Source organism: Dicentrarchus labrax, unplaced genomic scaffold (genome assembly GCF_905237075.1).
Source record: "Dicentrarchus labrax unplaced genomic scaffold, dlabrax2021, whole genome shotgun sequence".
In the NCBI taxonomy this organism is placed as follows: Eukaryota; Metazoa; Chordata; class Actinopteri; family Moronidae; genus Dicentrarchus; species Dicentrarchus labrax.
This window is the reverse complement of record NW_026136711.1, coordinates 2,158,321-2,185,205: the sequence shown is the minus strand read 5'-3', so window position 1 is coordinate 2,185,205 and position 26,885 is coordinate 2,158,321. Positions and strand designations below refer to the sequence as shown.

The window sequence follows — 26,885 nt, the reverse complement described above, 5'->3', positions numbered from 1 at the left end:
ATCAAAGCAGGGATGCAAACCTGACAATCTGTTCTACTGCACTGCCAATGGGCAGACAGGAAATATAACACCAGGTGGCACACAAACACACAAACACACAAAAACACACACACACACACACACACACACACACACACACACACACACACACACACACACACACACACACACACACAACCCACCTGTGAAGCTCAAAAAGGCATGTGGTAATTAAATGAAATCAGTGAGCTGAGGATCACATGCACAGCATTTAGCTCCTGTACATTGTTGTCAGAAGCTCTGCAGAGGGCCTGAGGTATGTCACAGCTCCTCTTGAATCGTTCTGCTAGGCCGAGTGTGACAACTTCATATCTGGTTTAGCTGTGGCTAAATGCAACAGCAAAGAGTGATTTTGTAGTGTGGGACATATGAATGGAAAGAAATGGATGGATGTGTGGAAGACTTCTTACTAAAACACATAAAGTAAATACTGTCTTTAACTTTCTCTGTTGTTTTTTTCTCCACTTTGGGAAAATGTGGCATCACCCACTGAGCAGACAGGTGCAGACTGGGAGTGGGTTGCAAGGAATAGAAAAAGTGTGTGTTCTGTGTGGATGGAGAGATGGAAACAGATCTATGCTGTCAGCATGTGTGCAGACATTTTAAGCAATATCACCACATTAACTTGAGTCAACAATTTAGCCGGCTTGGCTAGAAGCCAGCTGTGGGAGAGAGAACAGAGGTGATAATGTGGAGATCCGAGTTTTAGTTTTGCAATTATTTCTGAAAGACAGAGCCGCTCTGGATACAGAATTAATCACTTTGGTTTAGCTTAACCTCCGTGGACAAAGCCAAAAAGAGAAAAATAAAATATTGTTTTTCAGAGAGTTAGCTAATTGGTAAACTTTGAATTTAAATTGTGCTTTTATTGTCTATCTCTAAATTCAGATGCAAGCATTTTTATCTAGGTTAGTTACTTAACCCTTTCTAACCCGTCTGGAAAGAACTAAGGCCTGATGTAAACTGGTGTTCTAGGGGAAAGAGGAAGACAGACTGACAGAGAGACAGGACATAAGGATTGCAGATTAAAATTGTGGGCTATGTGAGTGAACTTTTAATTGTAATTGAAAGATTTTTCACTATAAACGTATACATTTTTTATAGTTTGTGTCATCGCAATTTTGAACTGACTGAGTTAAAATAATAGGATTTTCCTACCCAGTGGCGTGCACAGACTTTTTGAAGGGCAGGGGCAGAAAGAAAAAAAAGGGCACATATAGCGCGTCCTCACCACTGTAGAGGGCACTTTAACACGGGTTTTGGCTCCAAAGAGGTCACTTGAGGGCACTTTAGCACGTGTTTTGGCTCCCAAGAGGGCACTTTAGCACGCGTTTTCTGGGCATCGACCTTTGGGGAGTGGATATGTTGCCCCCAGCCAATAACAGGTGTGTGGACTCTGTGTCTGTGCCTGTCTGTGTTATGGATGTATAAAGAGATGCAGGTCTGTTTGACTGAAGGAGTTGCAGAACACAGGAGTTGTGTGTAAGTTTGGTGTTTCAGTGGCATACTCCAATATGGGCAGCTGTGGCTCAGAGGCAGAGCACGGGTCGTCCACTAATCTGAAGGTTGTTCGTTCGATCCCCGGCTCCTCCCGCCACATTTCAAAGTATCCTTGAGCAAGATACTGAACCCCAAATTGCTCCTGGTGCTGTGCATCGGCGTGTGAATGTGTATGAAAGGGCGAATGTGGCATGTAGTGTAAAAGCGTTTGGAAGACTAGAAAGGCTCTATACAAGTACAGGTCCATTTACCATTTACCAATATGTTGTGATTTTTAATGACACTCAGCATTCAGAATGAAGCAGAAAGTGAAAGGCAGAATGGATAAGATGGAAAGAAGAAAGCCTATGCTGTGTTACTTATTGTTTACTCATTGTGTCCCAGCCAACATGTGTGAAATCTGGATCAAATTATGGCTAAAAAACAGTAAGTGGACTGTACTTATATAGCGCCTTTCTAGTCTTTTCGACCACTCAATGCACTGTACACTACATGCCACACACACCCCATTCGCAGACATTCATACACTGATGGCAGTGGCTGCTATGCAAGGTGCCAACTGCTCACCAGAACGGAAACTAAGCATTCACCGACTATATGACTGGGAGCAATTGGTACAATGTATTGTACTAAATAATTATGGTGGAAAAATGCTGCAATCACAGAAACGAAGCAGAAGCAAAAACTTACAAACCCACAAAACAAATGCCAAAGAAAAATGCTGCAAATACTAAAAACACACAAAACCACAAAACAACTGCAAGAGAGAAATGCTGCAAATTCACTCCACAAAACGGAAGTGCGCCAGGACACTAGGGGGACCCGACCTGAGGGATGGACCAGTCCTGTGGGACCAGACCCGAAAGACATATATTATAATTATTATAATATTATTATAATATTTTTCTATAATATTCTATTATTATAAATATATAATATAATTATTATAATATTATAATATTATAAAAGATCACGGCCAAATGTTTAAAAAAGACATAAAGGAAAACGTACCTTTTTACTCTCCTCTCCAAAACTTAGCCAACTTTCTTCTTCTTCTTCTCCTTCTTCTTCATGTCTTTCGGGGCTGGTCCCACAGGACCGGTCCATGTTGGCCACCGTAAATAATGGCCAAAAAGTACATGATGTGTCACAGTGAAACTGACCTTTGACCTTTTGGGTAAAACATTTCATCGCTTAATCCTTGTATCCCATTAAATTTCTGTCTGAATTTTCGGCATACTTTTGATAATAAAACAAAACTTATAAAAATTGATAAATCTACAAGTTTTAAAGTTTGAGGTACAATAGTTTGCAACACAGTCTCATTTTGTTGTCTATTGTTTATACACTAGGCAGACTAGTATGTAGATGAATTTCCATGTTCAGTGTGCTGGCTTTTGGGCTTTCTCTTACCCTGTGTCAACTTTTTCAAAAGGCTCCCGATGCTGTGCATAAGTGTGTGAATGTGTATTAATAAATTACTTTCCATTTGTGATGGCCTTTGTAATCACTGTATAAATGAGTGTGAATGGGTGAATGTGGCATGTAGTAGAAGTGCTCTGAGTGGTTGGAAGATTTGGAAGGTGCTTTACAAGTACAGTCCATTTATTATATAACTCTTATTCTATTTTTTCTATTTTTATTATATCTTCTATATTTTGTGTTGTGCTGTATCTGGAGCTGCTGTAGTGAGTGAGTTTACCCAGTGTGGGATCAATAAAGTCAGTCTTATCTGTTAATGGAAACTCAACCCTGTACAGACTGTTGGCACTGTACAGGCTGAAACGCATCAATGTATCCTGTCATGCCATGTAGTTGCTATTTTCAGCACTATCCCACAGTGCAGTTCTTAAAGCCCAGGGAACTACTCTGTCCTTCAGTCTGGATTAAGGAGGAGGGTGAGATTGGGATGTTTAATGCAACAAACTTTATTGTTTAAACAGCAACAAGAGTAGGTGGATATGCATCAACTCTTGCCACTCAAAGCTGAAGCCTGAGTTCAATGTTACTTCAATGTTGCTGAATCCGATGACAAAGCCGGACTGTGACAGCAGAGGCGGAAAGAGCCCAGTATGTATGGAATTTGGTTAATGATGACTAGAGAAGAGAGGTCATGAAAATGGTGCGCTTCATTTGTTCCAGACCAGCGCAGTGATACTCATGGCCAGGAGCAAGATCACCACTGCCTCACAGCCAGTAGAAAGAGCTGAGCTGCACTTAGTCACAAAGGGACTGAGCAATATTGGAACATATTTCCTGTACAATTCAATCCATAACTGGATCTGCATAATAGAAGCACATTAAGGCATCAAGCTTCATGAAACCATGTCGAAAATCTGAGCGAAAATTTGAGTGAAAATCTTAATGTCCAAAATAGGTAGTTTGTATGATTTGTGTGTTTTCCCCCTATTGTTTTTGCTTTTCCCTATTGATTTAGCTATTTCTTATTCCTGCACACATGAATATTCATACCTCCTGCCTAATTGGTACTACATATGTGCAACTCTCAACAGAGATGAGAAGGAAGCAAGATGGCTCACTCTGCTACTCGGGGAAAAAATATGTGTGTTTAATTCAGAATGTTAACATCTGATATTATGAGTAACATGAGTATATATGGTGAAATACAAAGTATGTACATAACCAGTGTTGGACTAGTTTTTCAAAAAATGAGCATTTGTAATGTAAAATGTAATGATATTAAATGGATGGTTAATGGACCTGTACTTGTATAGTGCCTTTCTAGTCTTCCGACCACTTAAAGCGTTTTTACACTACGTGCCACATTCACCCTTTCACACAAGTCCATCAAACAGAAACTACCTCATTCATGCACATTCACACACTGATGCACAGCATCGGGAGCAATAAGATACCTTGTTGCATGTGTAAATGGATACTTCGACATGCAGCAGGAGGAGCCGAGGTTCAAACCAACAACCTTTCAAGTAGTGAACGACCTACTCCATCTCTGAGCCACAGCCGGCTTTAGCTATTAATTACCACCGTAATAACAGTAATTAGTTGCATTACTAGTTACATTACTTTTCCTGCTACACCCCATAGAGTTGGTGTCTATTTTTTGTCTTTTAATATTCAGTCTAAAAAAAATGTTTTACACAATAAAGGGGATTCAGTATACACCAGAATTACATGCCTGGCAGTGGAGAATTTCACACCATACAGAAAGGATATAAATCAAATAGAAAATAGCAGTCACAGAAACAAATAAAATTGTGACCTTCTGTGAGGTGGGTGGCACCTGGCCTGGCCCTGGAAATCCCACTTCAGTGAGCAAAAAAATTAAAGCAGCTTCATTATGGTAAAGTAAGGTTTGTACTGGTTGTGCTGACTGGTATAAGTTGTCAAGTGAGGACAGGGGTGACTGCAGGACAGAGCAGCCAGCATGGTCAGTCACAGAGACAAACAGCAGGGCCCGAGGGAATATGTCAATCCTAATCACAGCACAGGACAGCAGCAGCCAGTGGGAAGAAGAGCCAGAGAACAAAATAGGTGAGGGAGTAGGGAGGAAGAGTAGGAGAGGAGAGCAAATGATGGAGCCTGTGTTTAGAAAGCTTCAGAAAAGAGAAAGCAGCTGAAGGCAGCAGGATACGTTATTAAATCATAGGGCTGGGTATCAGACGATTAGTCTGTGGCGGAGTTAGCTGGTCAGCATGCCGAGTCAAAACAAATAATTTCATTGGTTACATTTTCATGTCGTGGCCTATCAACACATGGGTAATTTTAATATTCAAATAAGCCATGTGTTGATTCGCCACAACACGCCTCATGCGCAGTTGCTACCACCAGGCTGTCAATCAAGCTCTCAGCAACAGAGAACGTAACAATAGCTAACGTCGGTTGTTGGACTGAAATTCTGAAAATGCTCATACTCATATGTATAGGCAAAGGCTAGGCAAAGCCTATCCATCTGAAACAGAAGGTGCTGCATTTGTTTCCCCTTTATTTATCCAGATAAAAACATTAAGAACAGTTTCTGTATGATGTTTATTAGACCTATGTAATCTGAATTGGAAGGGCACGTTGTCATGAGCTGTATCTTGTATATTTATTATTAGCTATGTGGTATGTGTATGCACCTTTATGTAATCTGGTGGAAAAACATATTAAAATTTAAAACTGGATCATACCAAACAAATATCTGCTTGCATGTCCCTGTGCATGCAAAGTGTCCTCCTTTTTGATGTGAAGCAAATGGCCACCCTAACACGGAGCAACCGTAGATAACTTCAGGTAATATATAATATATATATAATATATATATTATGTAGGACCTTGTCCTCGTCTTCCTCTACAAGAGACGCTTTATCGGTCTCTTAATTCAACCATCATCATATTATTTTGATTATGTTCCACCAGGAGATTCTCAGATGGGATCTCTAGGTGTCAATTTGTTTTATCCTCTTTAACAGAACACTGACTTCTCCACAGATCAGAGCGACACCCTACACCTAAAGTGGATCGTGTGTGATAATTAAGTGCCTTTTTGATTGTAAATCAGGGTTAGATATCCCTGAAATGTGTTTACATCTCTTTTAGTCTGACAGGTCCACCTCCAGAGAGAAACTCCTCTGGAATCCACATCTGGCATTCTGACACCCCTTCCTCTAAAGTGTGAATTACAATGTTTTCTTTTGATAGTGGACATTCCAATATAGGAAGCAGTAACAACAGTTGCACGGATATAGATTTAGTTCTGTTGGACTATTATGGTAAAATTTCATCTTCTCAAAATTAACAGATTGCCATCCAGCATGAGAAGGTCGAAAATGTAATGTTTGTCTGATATTTCTGTCTTCAGATTGGACTAAGTTACAAAATCATGTGTAAAATGTCTGAATGTTTGATGGAGCCACAGTGCCACCTTTTGGTAAGGTTCTGGTATAGCGTAAGGTACTTACCAAACGAACTTTGTTTCATAATTATGTATTATTCCAAATAGTAAATGCCTGACACATAATTGTTATAAGAAGGATTAAGCTAGCACTATACGAAATATGTACAATCCCTCAGTGCTGCTTTATATGCATGTTTAATGATTATGATTTAATGATTTTAAACAGCTCTTCATTTCTTTTACATTAAGTAATTTCGGTTATGTTATGTTAAAACATGTGAACTATGTATTAAGACATGTGGGTTCTGTGAACGGTGAATTATGATCTCGAAACTTTAAAACACGATTGGAGTAAGTTGATAAAGTTACGAATATCAAAATATCGCTAAAGGAAGTGACGCGCGCGGTCAGCTCCTCTCGTCAAGTTCCGCCTCCAGAATAAAAGATATAAGAGATAGACTCCGATCACTCCCTCTTTCTCTTACTCTTCTGATCTTGTCTTCCTTCTAAGAGTGTTGGATCCACTCTTTATTTATTCTCGTTCTTACTTTTAATTTCCGTACTTTATTTTACTTCGTTTGCGACACGTGTTGAATTTTTCTTCAAGTAATAACTTGCTGTGCTAAAGTACTTTTCTAAGTACTTTTATTTTGAAAGCTCAAACCTCAAACAAATTTCTTCTTTTATATTTTTGTAGTCTTATCCTCAAGTATATCCTCCTGATTCACAGAAAGTGAATTTAATCTAATTCTTGGACTTAGTTATGACGGAGAATTCGCCAGGCCAGCGTTTCATCCTCCAGTTATTTTCAAACAAGAAGCTGAATTAGTTTACAATCAAAGCTGAAGACCAACCACTCTAAGACATTTATCATCAGCCAGAAGGACGTTGCAGTAGTTGACTGCTCAAGAAGATGTATAAAGGTTTCCAGCCGGACAAAGACATTATTCTCCAGCCACCTTGCCCCCAACGCTCACTAGCGCACACGCCGCGCTGGGCCTTTTGGAGAGATTGCCACTGGAACCAGGGACGAGAAGCAACTTCCTTCGGCCTGTTGGATCAGTGATGCAAAGCCGCAGTTGAGCTAAAAGCCAAGGACCTGGAATCCTTCCAAGTTCCATCTACAAACAAAGTAGGCTGACTCTCCGGTACACGGCCGGATTCACACACATGAAAAAGAGCTGGTGTCTGTCTATAAGCTTTGATTCCCATCTTTTAAGTTTAAGAGAATTTTCGATTAGGGCCTCTCAGTTCTAAAATTTACTCTCGTAATATTTTAAACTTACTGCCGTATCGCAAAATCCACCATCGCTCCTGAATCACCCAATATTAATAATTCATTTACTGTTCACATATTCTGTTACTTGTTGTTGTTTGTTTGAATTGTCATTTCATGCTATTTACCCTTCATTAATTTAGTTAATAAACATATATAACCGTATGTCCTTGTCGGTGCCGGTTTGATTTGATGCGGGGAAATCGATGAATCGTGTAAAAGAAATCACTACTTCAGAAATATGAGATTAAATATAGATTTTGAAATTTAATAAATTGATTTGAAACTGATTTGATTAGATCTGTGGAATAATTTCCTCCGGATTATTCCAGTAGCTAAACCAAAAATAGCATCAAACTGATATAATCTGGTAAATCACAAAATCAGTTTCTTTGACATTATGGTAAATCCCTGATGGAAAATCATTCTCTATTGGGGAACTACAAATTGGAGCAGTGAAAACTAAGTCACAGAGCTAGGTTGGGAAGGCCATTAGGTCTAGGTGCCACATCTGCACTAGATATCATTATCGGGCAGGGGTCTTGGGCCCTTCCTCCTTAATTGGGAGGTTGTTCTCGTGCATGTCTTCAGTTCTTCAGAATTAATCGCCACCAAACCACCAAAGCTCAGCTCTTCCTATTCACCAGAAACCCCCAACTCAAACCAATTATTCACCTCACCCACCCCAATGATCCCCCTACCCAAAGAAGCAAAGGGTTTAGGAGTAATTTCAAAGAAACATGACATGGACTCCAAACACCAATTCAACAGACTACAAATCATCTAAAACAAGGAAATAAAAATTACACACATTCTCCCGCAGTACATCAGCACCCACTACATCCACACTATGTCTGTATTGTACAGTATGTAGTTATTTTAGGGACTTGAAGCTGCTGCCTAATTACTGCTTGCTGTTTCCATTACACCACTATTACCACATCGATTAGCCCATGTGGGAGTTTGTGCCTCAGGCTCCACTGGATACCCAGCAACATTCAGACAGATTACTGAACATGTTGCCTGGGGCCTTTCTGAAATGAACAGATAGGGTTTGCACAAACATCCACAAAATGATGCTGTTGTTCACCAAGAAATAGTTACAGCACATAACTATGCTTAGAACCCCAAACTATCTTTTTAAATATCTGTTTGTGCATGGATTAAACAAAAAAAATACAATGCATTATCAGTGAGCTTTAGAGATTTTAGTAGGTGTATTTTTGAACAGATATGGGCTAGCCATTTCCCCCTTTTTTCTAAGCTAGGCTACCACACTGTGACTACAGCTTTGTGCTTAACTTGTCAGATATTGAAAATGATATCATCTACTACGTGTTTATCTTAGCACAAAATGCTAAACTGCTGGCTTCTGTCTAGCAACTGAAAAGCAGTCCATGTTGTACAGTGTGTTTTTAACTCCAAACTTGTAGCTTTAAGGTATTAGTGTACCATTTTTTTTTACCAACAACAGGGTGCTGTGACTGCATTAGTTGCCATGGCGCCGCCGCAAGTGGCAGCCCTTTCAGCAGCTCCGAGTGTGCAGTGATCTTTTTTGACTTTTTTGTTATTTTTATTGATGTTTGTTTTTGCTTGTTTATATTCACATTTGTACCTTGTCACATCTGTTCAACTTCTATCCAGTAGATAAGGATATTTATTCTACGAAACTCGTTTATTCGAGAAACCAACTTCTCACGCTGAAGACAAAGTCATGGGCCGGTGTGGTTCCCCAGTTACCTGACGAGGTGAGGAGACCCTATCGTGGCTGCAGAGTCGGCGCAAAGCTAAAGGCCAAGCGACTGGCGAAGAAGTGGCGACATAAACCCTCGGTACCGTTGGTGATCATGGGAAAAGTGAACTCACTGCTGAACAAGATCGACAAACTGGCTGCGCTGGTGACAAACGTGAAAATCTACAGGGAGAGCAGTTTGCTGTTCAATTCAATTCAATTCAATTCAATTCAAGTCAATTCAATTCAGTTTTATTTGTATAGCGCCAATTCATAACAGAAGTTATCTCAGGACACTTTTCAAATAGAGTAGGTCTAGACCAAACTCTTTAAAACATTATTTACAGAGACCCAACAGTACCACCATGAGCAAGCACTTGGCGACAAGGGCAAGGAAAAACTGCCTGTTAAAAGGCAGAAACCTAGGACAGATCCTTCGGCTCTAGGTGGGTGGTCGTCTGCCTCGACCAGTTGGGGTGAAAGAGAGAGAGAGAGAGAGAGAGACAGAGAGAGAGACAGAGAGAGAGAGAGAGACAGAGAGAGAGAGAGAGAGAGAGACAGACAGACAGACAGACAGGTGCTCAGCAACAACAGTATTGGCAATGGCAATCTAGCAGGACCATGGCAGGAGGCTCCACCAGGATCGATAAGAACCTGGGAGACGAGAAAGCACAAGAACTCCGGGTAAGAAGTGAAGTTAGTAACATGCATTAATGGGACATGAATGAGTGCAGAAAGAGCTTTATCAAAGAGGAACATCTTAAGCCTACTCTTAAATGTGGTGAGGGTGTCTTCCTCCCGAACCACAACTGGAAGCTGGTTCCACAGGAGAGGAGCTTGGTAACTGAAGGCTCTGGCTCCTGTTCTACTTTTAGAGACTATAGGAACCACAAGTAGCCCAGCATTCAGAGAACGTAGTGTTCTAGAGGGGTAATAGGATACTATGAGCTCTTTAAGATATGAAGGGGCCTGACCATGAAGAGCTTTATAGGTGAGGAGGAGGATTTTAAATTCTATTCTACATTTTACAGGGAGCCAGTGCAGAGAAGCTAATACATGAGAGATGTGATCTCTTTTTCTAGTTCCTGTCAGTACTCGTGCTGCAGCGTTTGGAATTAATTGGAGCGTTTTAATGGACGTATTGGGGCAACTTGATAATAAAGAGTTGCAGTAATCCAGCCTAGAAGTAACAAATGGATGGATTAGTTTTTCTGCATCTGTCTGTTATAGGATGTGTCTAATTTTTGTAATATTACGTAAATGAAAGAAGGCAGTCCTGGAGGTTTGCTTTATGTGGGAATTAAATGACAAATCGTGATCAAACATAACTCCAAGATTCCTGACAGTGGTGCTAGAGGCCAAGGTAATGCCATCTAGAGTAACTATATCTTTAGACAGTGAGTCTCTAAGGTTTTTGGGTACAATAATTTCGTTTTTTTCTGAGTTTAACATCAGAAAATGGCGGCTCATCCAGGATTTTATGTCCTTAAGACATGTTTGTAATTTAGATAATTGATTAATTGCATCGGGCTTGATCGATAGATATAACTGTGTATCATCTGCATAACAGTGAAAGTTAATGGAGTGATTCCTAATAATGTTGCCTAAAGGGAGCATATATAAAGTAAATAGTATTGGTCCAAGTACAGAACCTTGTGGAACTCCATGAGTATATTTATTGAAGATTAATCGTTAACATGTACAAACTGTAAGCGATCTGATAAATATGACTTAAACCAGCTTAGTGCGGTTCCTTTAATGCCAATTTGATGCTCAAGTCTCTGTAAAAGAATATCATGGTCAGTGGTGTCAAATGCAGCACTAAGATCTAATAATACAAGAACAGAGACAAGTCCATTGTCTGAAGCAATCAAAAGGTCATTATTAACTTTAACCAGAACTGTCTCTGTGCTGTGATGAACTCTAAATCCTGACTGAAAATCCTCAAATAAACTATTGTTATGTAAAAAGTCACACAACTCTTTGGCGACTACTTTCTCCAGAATCTTAGAGAGGAAGGGCAGGTTAGAAATCGGTCTATAATTGGCTAAAACCCCTGGGTCAAGAGTGGGCTTTTTAAGAAGGGGTTTAATTACAGCTACTTTAAAATACTGTGGTACATATCCTGATAATAAAGAAAGATTAATCATATCCAGTAAAGAAGTGCCAATTAAGGGTACGACTTATTTAAGCAGCCTAGTTGGGATTGGGTCCAACAGACAGGTTGATGGCTTCGATGTAGATATTACCCCACTAGAACACTAAGTTCTCTGAATGCTGGGCTACTTGTGGTTCCTATAGTCTCTAAAAGTAGAACAGGAGCCAGAGCCTTCAGTTACCAAGCTCCTCTCCTGTGGAACCAGCTTCCAGTTGTGGTTCGGGAAGCAGACACCCTCAACACATTCAAGACTAGGCTTAAGACATTCCTCTTTGATAAAGCTTATAGTTAGGGTTGGCTCAGGTGAGTCCTGAACCATCCCTTAGTTATGCTGCTATAGGCCTAGACTACTGGGGGATTTCCCATGGTGCACTGAGCTCCTCTCTTCCTCTCTCTTTCTGCACTCATTCATGTCCCATGTTACTAACTTCACTTCTTCCCCAGAGTTCTTGTGCTTTCTCGTCTCGCAGGTTCTCATGGATCCTGGTGGAGCCTCCTGCCATGGTCCTGCTTGACTGCCATTGCCAATATCACTGATATTAGTGTTATTATTATTATAAGTATTATTATAGCCACGGTTACTGTTGTTGCTGTTGTCACTGCTCATTGTCCCCAATCGTTGTTGTTGTCATGTTCATCATCATCAGTCACTACTATTAGTGTAGTTGTTGCTACTGTTGTTGTAGCACCTGTGCACCTGTCTGTCTGTCTGTCTGTTTCTCTGTCTGTCTGTCTGTCTGTCTGTATGTGTCTCTCTCTCTCTCTCTCTCTCTCTCTCTCTCACCCCAACTGGTCGAGACAGACGACCACCCACCTAGAGCCGAAGGATCTGTCCTAGGTTTCTGCCTTTTTCCTTGCCCTTGTCGCCAAGTGCTTGCTCATGGTGGTACTGTTGGGTCTCTGTAAATAATGTTATAAGGAGTTCGGTCTAGACCGGCTCTATTTGAAAAGTGTCCTGAGATAACTTCTGTTATGAATTGGTGCTATACAAATGAAATTGAATTGAATTGAATTGAATTAATTGTCCTGTTTAATATTTAGCGACCTCTACTCCTTTGATATAGGCAGTCCACTTCTCCCATTTCCTGGAGAAGAATGCTCCTCTGGATCTCAGGTTGGAAGTCATCCTCTCCATGTCATGGATTTCTTTAACTCTGTCCCTCCACTGATTGATGCTTGGGGATTCAGTTTTATACCAGCTCTTCGTGATTGTTTTTTTTACAGGCCATTAACAGTATTTTACATATACCTTTCTTGCGCTCTAATTATATTATTCTTCAGAACACAAAAATACAAGAACAGAACATTATTAGGAATCTTATATCCCAAAATCTTTCCCACAGTTAGACATATATTTTCCCAAAAAGTCTGAATTTTTGGGCATAACCAAAAGACATGGGAGTGATTGGCGTTCATATTTCTGCAACGCCTCCAGCACTGTTCCCATATATCAGATAGTTTGCTTTTAATATGTGGTGTAATGAAGAAATGGACCAAATTTTTCCAACCAAATACTCTCTACTTCTTTTAACTTAACTTGTGGATGAATGCTGTGCAGTCATTGAACACCAGTCCTCCTGTGATATTTCTTAGTTCTTTCTCCCATTTTGCTTTAATGTATCCCAAGTTGTTCCCATTCTGTTTCTGAAGACCCTGATATATTTTGGAGATTATTTTTTTATTCTTCTTTTTGTAGGCTTCAGTTAGCGTGTCTATCACTGCGTTGCCCTCAGCAGACAATGTTGGTTTTATTTTTTTTTCATAATAATCTCTTATTTACAGGTATCTGAAAAAGTCTTTGTTTTCAAGTTCAAACTCTTTTTGTAGTTGTTTAAAACTTTTAAAAAGCCCCTTGTGAGTTAGTGTACATACTGCTGTAATGCCCCTGTCCCACCATTGTCTGAATGGCCTCTATGTCTTTCCATCTTGCCTGATATAGAGGGCAGCGTGTACAAACCAGGAATTTCACTTGAGCTGCGTAAAAATATTGTTTCAAATTAGGCAAGGACAACCCACCTTCCTCTTTTTGTAGTTGAAGTGTCTTTCCGGCCCAGATAAATCTAGATATAGTTTTGTCCCAGTATCTGAATTGTATTTCTGGGATCATTTGTGGAATCTGAATTGTATTTCTGGGATCATTTGTGGAATAGATTGGAAAAGGTATAATAATCTTGGTAGCACATTCTCTGCGTCAAGGCTCACTAACACAGCTCTCAGTCCCTGTTTTTGAATCTGATCTATTATGTGTAGGACACGCCTAATATTAAGCTGTTATGAAGCCTGACTGATCTTTGTCTATTAAGTCAGACATAACATTTTCAAATCTTTTAGAAATGATTGAAGTAAAAATCTTATAATCCACATTTAGAATCGAAATAGGGCTGTAGGATTCGCAGTATTCTTTATTTTTCCCTTCTTTTGGTATAACTGAAATTATGGCCTCTTTCCAGGAGGGGGGAGTTTACCCTCAGACAGAGTAACATTGAAAGAGTTCAGGAGTAGTAGAGATAACTCTTCCCTGAAGGTTTTATACCATTCGCTAGGGAACCCGTCGCTGTAGGGTGTTTTGTTTGATTTTAATTTACTAATTGCGGCATTAAGTTCCTTCTTAGGGATGTTGGAAATTAATGTTCTATTTTGTTCTTCTCCAATAGCTGGTAAATCCAACGAGTCAAGGAATTCTTCCATTTCACTTTCTTCTTTTGCAGTAGATTGGGAATGTAAGTTTTCATAATAATCTTTAAAAACCTTTTCTATTTCTTCAGGTTCAAATAGTATTTGATTTGTGACAGGGTCTCTGATCTTATGTACTGTATGTGAGGCTTTCTGGGCCCTTAAGTTGTCTTGCCAAACATTTGGTTGCCTTTGGGCCTGATTCATAGAAGGTTTGTTTAGTAAACCTCAGTTTTTCTCGACCTCTTGGCTTAGGATTTCATCTGTCTGTCGTCTTACACTGATTATTTGTTGTAAAACAGATTCATTTTAAATTTTTTTATTTTGTTGTTCCAATGTTATTACCTGTTTAATGAGCTTTTTGTAATTTTCATCCCCCATCTTTTTTGGTATAATGCTCTTGCTATTAACCTCCCTCTCATTTTGGCCTTAACTGTGTCCCATAGTATGGTAGAATCCACTGGGCTGTCCTTGTTGTCCTCTATGCAGCGATTAATCTCTCTTTTAATTTCCTCCTGTGTTTTTGGATTATTCAGCATACCTACATTAAATCTCCATAGTGTATTTTTATTTCTCCTATTTAGATGGATATTGAGGTGAGTGATTTCAGAATTGGGTGGCACATATATATTAACCAAAGTAACTACATTATTATCCATTTTCCCTTTTACAATGACATACCTCCTCTCTTTGTCACTTGTTTCTTTGATGACTTCAAAATTAACAGAGTTAGAAATTAATATGGCAACTCCTCTCTTTGGGCCCTTAAAAGAGCTAGAAAAGACATTTATAAATCTTTCCTTGGCTTGTACCGCTGCTATGGTGTAGCTCCTCCGGGGTCTCTCTTTGTGTTCCCACTCCATCTCTGCGCGAAGCCGTGGCTCTGGCCCGCTGTCCTCCGTCTGAGCGTCCGTTGGTGTCAGGGTTTTCTCTGTGGCGTAGTCGTGATCGAATGACAATATTCTATTTCCCAGCTGTATTTTCTTTTTCCACACCTCTCTCGTGACTCTCTCTTTGGTAGTGAATTCAAGGAAATTCACGATGATGGGTCTCGGCTGGGCTCTGTCTGCAGGTCTCTGCACGAGTGACCGATGTGCTCTTTTGATTTGGAGGTTAAAATCCTCCGGCAGGTCAAATTCGCATCTGAGCAGGCCCTGCACAAACTTGGCCACAGACTCACCCTCTCCTCCCTCCGCGACTCTGTAGGTACAGAGATTATTCCTCCGCGACCTGGACTCGAAATCAGTTAGCTTTACCTTGAGAGCTTTTTGGTCTTTCAGTGAGATAATGAGAGCGTCGTTAGCCTCCTGTGCCCAATGTTCAAGCTTTTCAACTGCGACTCAGCCTCTATTTTGCCGCTCTGCTGTTGTTCAGTGGCGATATTAATGAGTTGTTTTTTTCATGTCTTGTTTGAAATCATTGAAATCTTTTCTCACGTCGCTCCTCAGTGTTTCCCCAAATGCGCGAAAGGCATCTTTAATTTCTGTTTTCAAATCCTGTATCTCCTTGCTGATAAATTCTAGACCCGAGCGCATTTCCACCTCACATCTAGAAGTATGCGTTGCTTCGTCGTTGCCATCTCAATCCATTTCGCGGTTAGCTAGCGATTCCTCTAATTTGTCTTTCGCCGTGCTTTTGGTCTCATTGACTCGAGTTTTCCTTCCCATTCCAACTTCCCCCTGGTCACCTTCCAGTTAGGATGGTTTGTAACTCAATTTCTTCAAGTTTTCTGAGAATTGTACCCTTGACTATGGAGAGCTCTGATTCCACGTGGCCTACGGCTGCATGTCCTAACCGGAAGTCCAGACAGCACATTTCATGTGTACCTACGGGGTGTCAGATAAGTTGGCGGCCATTCTATGTGGCCCAGGACGCATTAGCGTTTACACTACGAAAGATATGTGGTCAAATACATCCGAGACCACCTCGGGAAGTGGTTTGAGTGATCGGATCACAATTAGTCTTGGCGGTTGTTCACATTTAGAATGGTCTACTTGTGATCAGATCACCCAAGTTGCATTCTAATACCAGTTGTAAACAGGCTCTATGTGTCTCAGCTTTCCAGTCATTCCCAATTTATGCAATTCCAATACTGTTTAGAGTCCCAGTATGTAGTTATATTCAAATACACAAACATAACAATTTTATACTACATGCAAAAAAACTGCATGGTTTTTTCCTAAACTGCACAGGACTAGAATAAAGTGGATATTTTAAAGGGGAGACTTGTGGGTACCAATAGAACCCATTTTCATTCAGATATCTTAAGGTCAGAGGTGAAGGGACCACTTTGAAAAAGGCCATGCCAGTTTTTTTGCCTAACTTTGGAGCATTGTTTAGCCCCTTCCTGACGTGGTAGCATGACATGCTACCAATGGATGCGTTAGATCTTCATATCTTTCATATGATACTAGTATGTCACTAACTTTAAAAAGGAGCTCACTACACACTCTGAAAGACGAGTGGAAGAGATAAGGATAATGCGGTGGCCACCCCTGAAATCTGACTGCCCACCATAGGCCCCTCCTCTGGACACCCCCTTATCCACAGGACACAGCAAACGTGGCACACAGTTTATGTATGATATGGGAACATGTGCAATATGGGTGCATGGCTGTGGCAAAATGGCTCAATTACAACTGTGGCTTGCACTTGTTTATATTGGGCAGGCACAACGGACTGACTAAAATACACGCAAATTTTGACAATATCCTTATATCCTGTATTCTTTATGACTGAATATGACGAAAAACTTTTTACAGACATACTGTTTAACAATGAATTCTAATCGGCATACAGTTCAGATCCCATACAATGGATCTAAATGTCATGGGACAATCCTCCCACTCTGGCCTCTTATTTGTGAGAGCATGCAGCTAATAAATGGTAAATGGACCTGTACTTGTATAGCGCTTTTCTAGTCTTCTGACACTACATGCCACATTTGCCCTTTCACACACATATGGCAAAGTCCATCAAACAGAAACTAAGTCATTCATTCACATTCACACACCTTTGACACATCATCGGGAGCAATTTGGGGTTCAGTATCTTGCTCAAGGATACTTCGACATGCAGCGGGGGATTGAACCAACAACCTTCTAATTAGTGGACGCCCCGCTCTACCTCTGAGCCACAGCCACCCCTAATAGATAACTGGAGCAACGCAAAATGTGGAGCTCCATAATTTCTGTTCTTTGTATGCAGATAGTTAACATAGACTATTTTGACAATAATTGTTTGGGTCATGGGGTGTACTGAACCAAGGAAGTTGCATACCAAACCGAACTTCCTATAATGAACAGTTCAGGACGAATAGCATTACATGACTTTTTCTGTCATTGTATATGAGTGAATATTATTGTGAATACTCCACACAGTAGTTGAGTACATTTAGTGAGATTTCATATTGTATCTTTTGCTTTTTATTGATGCTTGTGAATATACACGCTGGTCTATTTAATGTTGCACAAGAGTGAATGGTGCCAGCCTTTGCTTGAGCCTCTGATATTTGATTTGTATATTCAGCAGGGGTCATTCTTTCTAGAGGATGGACCTAATTCATTCAGTAATCCTGTGGTTTTTCTTCTAGTGCCACCCTTACACAAATCTATACACTTGCACACAAGATACATACATTCATAATAGCACATGGTGACAAATAATATTTCCAGCCACTGAATGTAAGTGCTTCCATTTTCCAAGCTAGCTTCCTCCATGATTACCAAAATGAATCCAAGAATGTTGTTGGATTGTTGAAATGAGTAGAAGGGTGTCAACAAAAGTAATGGTTTAAATCATTATTTTTTGGGGGGTAACTGTAATATTAGTAGTATATTAGTGAATATTGTTAATGGACTGTACTGTGTAGTGCCTTTCCAGTGGTCTTCCAACCACACAAAGCTCTTTACACTACATGTCACATTCACTCATTTGCACAGTGATGGCAAAGCCCATCATAAACAGAAACTAATACTCATTCATACACTGATTGCACCGGGAGCAATTCGGGGTTCAGTATCTTGTTCAAGGAGACTTCAACATGCAGCAGGCGGAGCAAGGGACTAGTGGTTAGTGAACGACCCGCTCTATCTTCAGAGCCACAACCGCCCCAAGTTGCACCCTAAAGGGTTGCAACTTTATTGGTTGGTGTTCTAGAATTTCAGTGTAAAAGGTACTTAAAATTTAGCTATTTTACCATCTGTTTATTTGAGAAAACTATCGCCATGATCAACCATATTGTCCTACGTAAGACAACCAAACACGGTGAAATCATAATGAAAAAGGATAACAATAGCAACAGATGAAAGAAGAAGATGAAAATAATGTCCACATTTGTGTTTATTCATGGTGCTCTTTTATTACATGTCTTACTGTGATGGTAAGTGACGGTTTACAATTAAGAAAGAACTTAGAAATGTTAGTTTGCTTGTTTCCAAAGAGCAAAGGGAGTGCCACGATGAAGACAACAGCACAGTGAAAGAACTACAACATGTTGTGAGGACTGTACAGAATATTGTCTTCTAAAAAAGCATCATGTTCGAGAAAATATAAACTACATTTGCCATTTAAACAAGTGTCTGATTTGAATGGGCAGTGTGTACTAAGGAGATGTTTGGCCTCCTGGACTTATCTATTGTTATAATATTAACAATGTAATGTTATAGCGTGTTTGCATGCATGCAGTATGCCATAGCTTACTGGTAATAGTTTGAATGATGGTGTATGCCTGCTTCATACATTAATACATTTCTGGACAATCTTCAACATTGTGTTCATTTGTTTTTTATCTATTGAAAGGATTTGACCTTGCTAAATAATAATATGAACTGAAAAACTTGAACAAAACAAAACTTTAAATTCTGAGCTAATTCCTGACGTTAGTTCCTGGGATAATTTGATCAAAAGAGACCATAATGGCCAACAATGAAGGCCATGTTGACAATACAGGCACCATTGGAACTTTGTGCATAACTTAGCTGGTATAGACTTGCATAATTTGTAAATTGTTTGCTAGGAACCATCAGACAATTCCATTTAAAAATCAACCATGTTAACAGAAACCCACTGCAGCATCATAAGTTGAAACATAACTTCCAAATTTATATATAACTTTTTTTCGAATGGCTAAATAATATATTAGGCCTAACTGATAATCCTTTGCAGTAACATACATGGATGAGTACATGTTTATTTTTTCAGCTCTCAAGTAATTATGTAGCTTAATGTGAACATAATATTTTTTAATTTGCTGCATCATATCTTATTTTGTGAACTGTAATATAAAACTGCCAGGATGAACTGTTGGTTTCTTTATGATCAGTCTGACTGCTTGCACCTCTTTGACTTTGTTATAGTGGTGTTGTTGTGTTCCCAGATATCATCAATTACTTGGTGAGTAAATGTTATTGTAACTGGCAGAAATGATGGACAAAACTATAAAAATAAGACCCAAGTTAAACTGGAATTACCTTTCAATCTTTGTACAGACACCAAGTTCACTCACTCACTGTATGTTAGGAACTGGTGTAACTCATGAGTGTAATGAACTACATCAACCAAATAAACTTCTTAATGTGTTGAAGTGACAGTTGGAATAAGTGATGTATTGTCTTAATTAGGTTATAATCAAATTACAAGCATAAATAGATAGAGCAAGATGGTGCAAAACTTTTGCAGTTTAATGAGGCAACAATCATCCTGTGCTTGTTTCTTTACTTTTCAGCTGCTTCAATAACAATTAAGCAGATGGTACACTTGGACGGTCATCAATCTGTTTGAGTTCACTGTGATTTGAATACCCTCTCTTTGAATGAGTACACACTGCCCATTTGGTAGAAAAGTAGAAATGTGAAAAATACGCAGAAACACTGTAAATACTGATATCATGCTTAGTAGAAATGAGTATCCGGTGACTGAAATTCTCTCAATACAGAATCATGAAGTAACATACAACTGCACCGAGTACATCTAAAATGCAAAACACACAAAAATAAGACAGAGGTGGGGGTACGTAAGGAAAAGGTTATTTCAATACACTGCTGTCTCCATGGTCCTGATAAAAGCCCCATTCTAGTGACAATAGAACTACAACAACAATTAAAATGATCAAAAGATGTAACGATTACTCAACAAATGGCAAAAGTCAGAACTTTAAATAAGGTAAAAGGAGTTATTGCCCCCATGGTTTGATAATATCATTTTTTTATACATAAATTGAAAAAATATTTTTTCACATTGAGAGGGAAAATAAAATATTTACTGTACAACAAATGACACCAAACTTGTGTTAACATTTGAGAGGGATCTTCAAGTCCCGATGTATACAGTCCCCCCCAAAAAAATCACCCACAATCCCTTTTTCAATGCTGTTTGGAACACACTGTTAAAAAAACACTTGACCTCCAAGTTATTGATAACCAATTCTGATGATAAGAAAAGCTGTAGAAAAATAAAACACCAGTAATCTCAAGATTAAAAGACCAAATGCCCTTATACATTTTTTAAAATCTCCAGAGAAATTGGAGAGGAATAAATCCACAAATGCTGTACTTCTTTATTTTTTCTCTTTAAAAAAGATATTTTTATATATTTTATATCAGTCCAGCAGTTGATCTTTTGGCAGTAAGTGGAACAAGAGGGGATTGTGGGGAATACTGGGAGGGTTATTGGGAATTTTCTGGCGACTTCATCCCTTTCTAAGCAAACTGCAGTCATGAAGTTTAAAGTTCATAGTTCAATGTTGAAGCTTGTTCCTTCGGATGTGGTCTGGTGGTTCATGCCAAAGGTGGTGAAGTTAGGTATGATGGCTGGGGCTTCTGCGGTAAAATGGTGTGGTGGAGATACAAGTAAGTGGGGAGAGTGGGGGCAGCTGAGAAGTCTAAGGTGTGGTTGAAGGCTTGAAAGATTGAAAGAAAGAGAAATGGACAGACAGAAAAAGAGAAAGATTAGTGGATTTTAACGGCCAAAAATCAGTACTCTCAATGCATGAATACATCAGAAAAAAAATCAGGTATGTGAGCACAAAAGGAAAAAGGATCAAAAGTGTAGGCTTAAGATGTTCCTCTTGATGAAGCTTATAGTTAGGGCTGGCTCATGTGAGTCCTGAACCATCGCTTAGTTATGCTGTTATGGGCCTAGACCACCGGGCGATATCCCATGATGCATCCTACTAACATATAATTTAAAAAAACACACTCATAAAAACAGGAATATTAGACTGTTCCAAATACAGGTCTGAGGTCGGCCACTAACTAAACAAGATTTTTAATCAGTGAGTCATTTCTCACGGTTAAATAAAGGTTACATAGAAATACATTTAAAAACTGAAAATTTAAAATTTAAATTAAAGATGTAAATTAAATGTGCTGCTGTGTGGGTTCACTCAATAGTCTCCACAGCGATGGAGGTGGATGCTCCCTTTGTGTCCTGTGTATTGTCAACTACCTGCTGGCAGACCACAGTGTGTGCACCTGCAACACTGTGTCAGACAGAGTGGTTAGCAATACTGGGGCCCCGCAGGGAACTGTCCTTTCTCCTTTCCTCTTCACCCTCTACACCACAAACTTTAACTACAGTCTTCCCATCACCAGAAGTTTTCTGATGACTCTGCTGTGGTGGGGTGTATCAGCAAGGGTGATGAGGTTAAGTACAGGGTCGTGGTGGGTAACCAAGGAGCTGGTTGTGGAATAGAGGAAAGCCAAGGCTCAACTGACCCCTATTTCCATCCAGGGAGTCAGTGTGAGGACTACTAGTACCTGGGAGTACACACGGAAAATAAACTGGACTGGGCTAAGAACACTTAAGGCCTCTACAGGAAGGATTCTGAGGTCTTTCAACATCTGCTGGACAATGCTGAGTCTGCTGGGGCAGCAGATTGAGGGTTGCTTGTGCTTGACTCTTTCACAGCAGTGTCAGAGAGGGGAATGCTGTCCAGGCCTTGTCATGTCATGTCATCTTGGATGTCTCCCACCCACTTCACAAGGAGCTGGTCAAACACAGGAGTACCTTGAGTGTAAGACTCATTCCACCAAGATGCACCACAGGAACTCATTCCTGCCTGTGGCCATCAAACTCTACAACTCCTCTCTCAGAGTGTCAGACATTCGTTATAACGGCGATTGTAATGTTCTCTTGTTAATGTGAAATACTGATAATAAAATACTCTTTCTGTCATAATACTGCAGTCCTTTAAGAATATCAACATATTAACATGATTATCTATCGATCAAGGCCAATGAAATTAATCAATTATCTAAATTGCAAACATGTCTTAAGTACATAAAATCCTGGATGATTTCTGATGTTAAACTCAGAAAAAAACGTAATTCTTGTACTAAAAACCTCGCTCACTGTCTAAAGATGTAGTTACTCTAGATGGTATCACCTTGGCCTCTAGCACCACTGTCAGGAATCTTGGAGTTATCGTTGATCAGGACATGTCATTTAATTCCTATATAAAGCAAACCTCTAAGACTGTGTTCTTTCATTTACGTAATATTACAAAAGTTAGACACATCCTGTCACAGATGGATGCAGAAAAACTAATCTATGCATTTGTTACTTCTAGGCTGGATTCCTGCAATCCCTTATTATCAGGTTGCCCCAATAAGTCTATCAAGATGCTCCAATTAATTCAGAATGCTGGAACATGAGTACTGACAGGAACTAGGAAAAGAGATCATATTTCTCCTGTATTAGCTTCTCTGCACTGGCTCCCTGTAAAATTTAGAATAGAATTTAAAATCCTCCTCCTCACCTACAAAGCTTATATATAATATCTTAAAGAGCTCATAGCACCCTATTACCCATCTAGAACACTGCGTTCTCTGAATGCAGGGCTACTTGTGGTTCCTATAGTCTCTCCTATAGCTATTATTACTATTGTCAGTGCTCATTGTCCCCCGTTGTCGTCGTCGTCATCTTCTTCATGTTCATCGTCTGTCTGTCTGTCTGTCTGTCTGTCGTTGAGATAACTTCTGTTATGAACTGGCGCTATTCAAATAAAATTGAATTGAATCAGTACTCACAACTATTTTTTCATAACACTTCTGTTGGTCATATACTTAGTTCTATCTCTCTATATTGTCATATTGTGTTATAATGTACATACATACATTTATTATATTTAAGTTTCTATTTTTATTTTATATATTGTATACAGATATATACATTTCTATTTTTATTTCAAGATATATTGTTAGAAATTGTAATATAATTATTAGTCTATTCTTAATGTCATATGAGCACCTTCAACAGCTGTAACAAACAAATTTCCCCCAAGGATTAATAAAGTATTTTTCTGATTCTGATTCTGATAGTTCTAATATGAGCTCCTAATAGAATGAAATAATCTATGTTTTGTATCATGTCTTTGATTTTAATAACAGAGTGCATTAATTTGAATCATTAACAATCCCCCTCACTCTATAGCTGAACAGTAATCATGAACTGCTAATACAGGGCAAAAAAAAAAAAAGCTATTCCATTGGCAATGGAAAAAATACATACATATTGGTAGTTAAGGAGGCTCAGCTTCTACTGAAGTAAGTCGGACATTTTAAGAATTGTTCAAATCTAGGGGATTTACATTTCAGTCCAAACCTGAAGATTACAGGTTTAGAAGAAATATTTCTTCATGTAGAACAATATAATAAACATGTCTATGAGATAAAAAGATGTAGTGGTGGTACAAAGTTGTTTTAAAAAAATTCCACCAGCCTGTGCATACCTTACAGTTAGCTCTGGCTTATTGACCTCTACTGCTAACACAAAGCCTTTCCCCGGCTCCTCCTGCATTTTGCTGCACTCCTGCACTGGGTTGACACTATTACTAAGTCGACTACTAAGCTTGCCACTACTAAGCTAGATGGATATTGAAATATATTAAAAATAATTGAAAGAAAGGTAAAGGTCTCTACTCAATTAATGTGTACACTGTGCAGAATGAGTGCAATTAATGAAAATAAACACAACCGCCAACCTCACCACACATACACAAACATAGAGAGGAGGGGCCAGTGTGTTTACATTCTAACCTCTTAGCCAGCTAAATTAAATCAGTTTGGACCCTTTAACATGACATACCACAATTAAATTTAATATACCTCATGCAGCTGAGTAACAAACAGCAAACACGGCACATCCAAACACTTATACACACAGTGTATAGGCATTTTAATTTACCAATTTGTAATGTATTTAACAATACCATTATCGATTCTGCTTACTGTTTGCATTCTTTGCTAATTCCCTTATTGATTCCTGATGAAATTTGTATAGTTTCTTTGTGAAATGAGGCCACGATTTGGACCGTTTCCTTCTTTCCGTCACAACTCCTTCTTGCTGCAGGTTTCAGCATAGACGCACAAGCCGGCACTGATAAAAGGAATTGATAAGCTTGGTAGCATACAATTCCGATGGATAGGACAATTTGTTACCAGTGCTCATGTGGAACCGCTTCTTGATTCCCATCCCTAGTCATGATCACTGTCATGGGGATGTCCCATGACCTGTAATTTAATTTAAACAACATAGAGTGCTTGTCCACCTCAGCCACTTTTTACATACCATCTTGCCGGCAGGTGTCTGGGGTTTCGTAATTAGTACAGATGTTGGGTTAAAACATGGTAAGGGAAATTGTATTATGTTTGCGTTTGAGTTACATTAGATCTGGAAGGAAGCCTAAGAAAATATTTGGGTTTTAACGTTTTCCATTTGATTAATTTGTGTGTTTCTCACCTCTCCTCTAGATTGCACTTGGCCATCTTTTGATTTGGACCCAGGAACTGGAAAACCAGTCCCTGCCCAGGTGGACTCCTTTTATGGTCAGGTTCCTGGGGGAATGTGCCAAGTGTAGTATAGATGAGGGGGAGATTTAGGAGGCTTTTGGGAGATTTACTATTTTGAACAGTTGGGATCTATTTTACTCTTTTGATATGTGTAGTGAGTTCTTTATACTGTTGACCTATAAAACTTAACTACTTAGATAAATGAATGCTAAAGGTTAATTGTTTTCTTAATTGTAGCTTCCTGTGGTAGGAGGCGCTACCGCACATATAAGCAGGAGTTGAGGGTTCTCCAGGGGAGACTACTTTTGAGGATGTTGGTAGATGGTAAATGGTAAATGGACCTGTACTTGTATAGCGCCTTTCTAGTCTTCCGACCACTCAAAGCACTTTTACACTATGTGCCACATTCACCCTTTCACACACATTCACACACCGATAGCATCGGGAGCAAATTGGGGTTCAGTATCTTGCGCAAGGATACTTCGACAGAGCTTCGACTTCTAACTTTGGGCCAAGCTGATCCTCACTGTAAAGGACACAAGCTGCACTGATCTACTGCTTGGAAAAAAGGGAAATAAAGAAATTTGGACTGACTGAACAGTTTCAAGGTCCCTTCCTTCCTGCTTTTGTCGCTCGAGCAATCTTACAATCACCATTACTATGTTTACATAATTCTATTTCAGCGTCTTTGTAGCCAGTAATTGTTTTGCTGGTGTAATTACAGTCTTCTATCATTACTTCAGAGGCTCATTATGGGCTCATTTAGAACATTGTAATGTGTTTAGCCACGTCTGTGAAATCTTGCCATTAGGCCTTTTCTAAAGCAAAACCATCAGGGCCAGATATACAAAGAAAATGGTGCCCAAATGAGTTTGCAACCACAACCTGCATCTATTCAGCATCTGATTTGTATTATAGACAGCAGTTTATTATGCAGAGAGCTCCTGGACTGTGCCTGCTACTGCTCTTCATGACACAGCTTGCAGGCACAGTTCGGTAGTGGGATTTCTAAGAGATTCCTAAACTCATAAAAGAAATCATAAAAAGAGAGAGAAAGAGAGGAACAAGTGGATATGGATGTTAATGCTGCTGTAAATGCAGCCAATCCTCACTTAAATGTTGGCTAAATCCTGTTTAAACCTGATCTTCACTTAAGAATAGTAACGTACCTATCACAATACCTATTATATCTTAGTATAACCTTAATCCAGCTGAATGAATAACAACCTGTCTTAACATGTTTCCTCCTACTATTTATTTGCGCGATTGGGTTTTACAGCTAAGCTGGCTAGGGTGCCTTATTTTACTTACATGCATTAATGAATTATTTCACAATTAGAAGTCAGTTTTAAATGTACTAATTTATCATTTTGTCTTCTGGTGGGTGGGTAGACTGGCTTAAAGGTTCAGTGTGTAACATTTATTAGGATCTATAAGCAGAAATTGAATATTATTTTCATTGGTATGTTTTTATCTACACAAGGAGCAGGTCCTCTTGTTGAGAGTCCACCATGTTGAACCGTCATGTTTCTTAGCCCAGAATGCCCAACTCCAACACTCGCTCTAGAGGCTCTTTGCGGAGTTTCTTCTAACCACTTGAAGGGGTGAACTGTCTTCAGTCCGCTCTCTTTAAGTTTTGCTTTTTGTACTTCCAGCTTCTGAATAATAACTCCCCGCCCCCATTCTGGACTTCTGGCCATGTAACCAGTTGGTAGAGCTGGCGACCCATATACGGAGTTGCTACAGCGGCCCAGGTTCGAATCCGACCTGCGGCCCCTTGCTGCCTGTCATCCCCTCTCTCTCCATCCACCTTTCCTGTCTCTATCAATAAAGCCACCAAAAGGCCAAAAAAAACCCTA

At 39.5% G+C, this 26,885-nt stretch overlaps 1 protein-coding gene and 1 long non-coding RNA gene across 23 annotated transcripts in view; one reads left to right on the top strand and one right to left on the bottom strand.

Annotated features, from left to right (window-relative positions):
• Positions 1-26,885, top strand: part of LOC127372058 (uncharacterized) — a 205,930-nt gene that overhangs the window by 6,396 nt on the left and 172,649 nt on the right. The window lies entirely within an intron of this gene.
• The window catches only part of epb41a (erythrocyte membrane protein band 4.1a), an 88,612-nt gene continuing 80,286 nt past the window's right edge, over positions 18,560-26,885 (bottom strand). For all 22 annotated transcript variants that reach the window (XM_051415317.1, XM_051415309.1, XM_051415300.1 and 19 more), the window contains one exon: positions 18,560-21,134. The gene's annotated coding sequence lies outside the window, so the exon portion shown is untranslated. The remainder of the gene's footprint in view (positions 21,135-26,885) is intronic.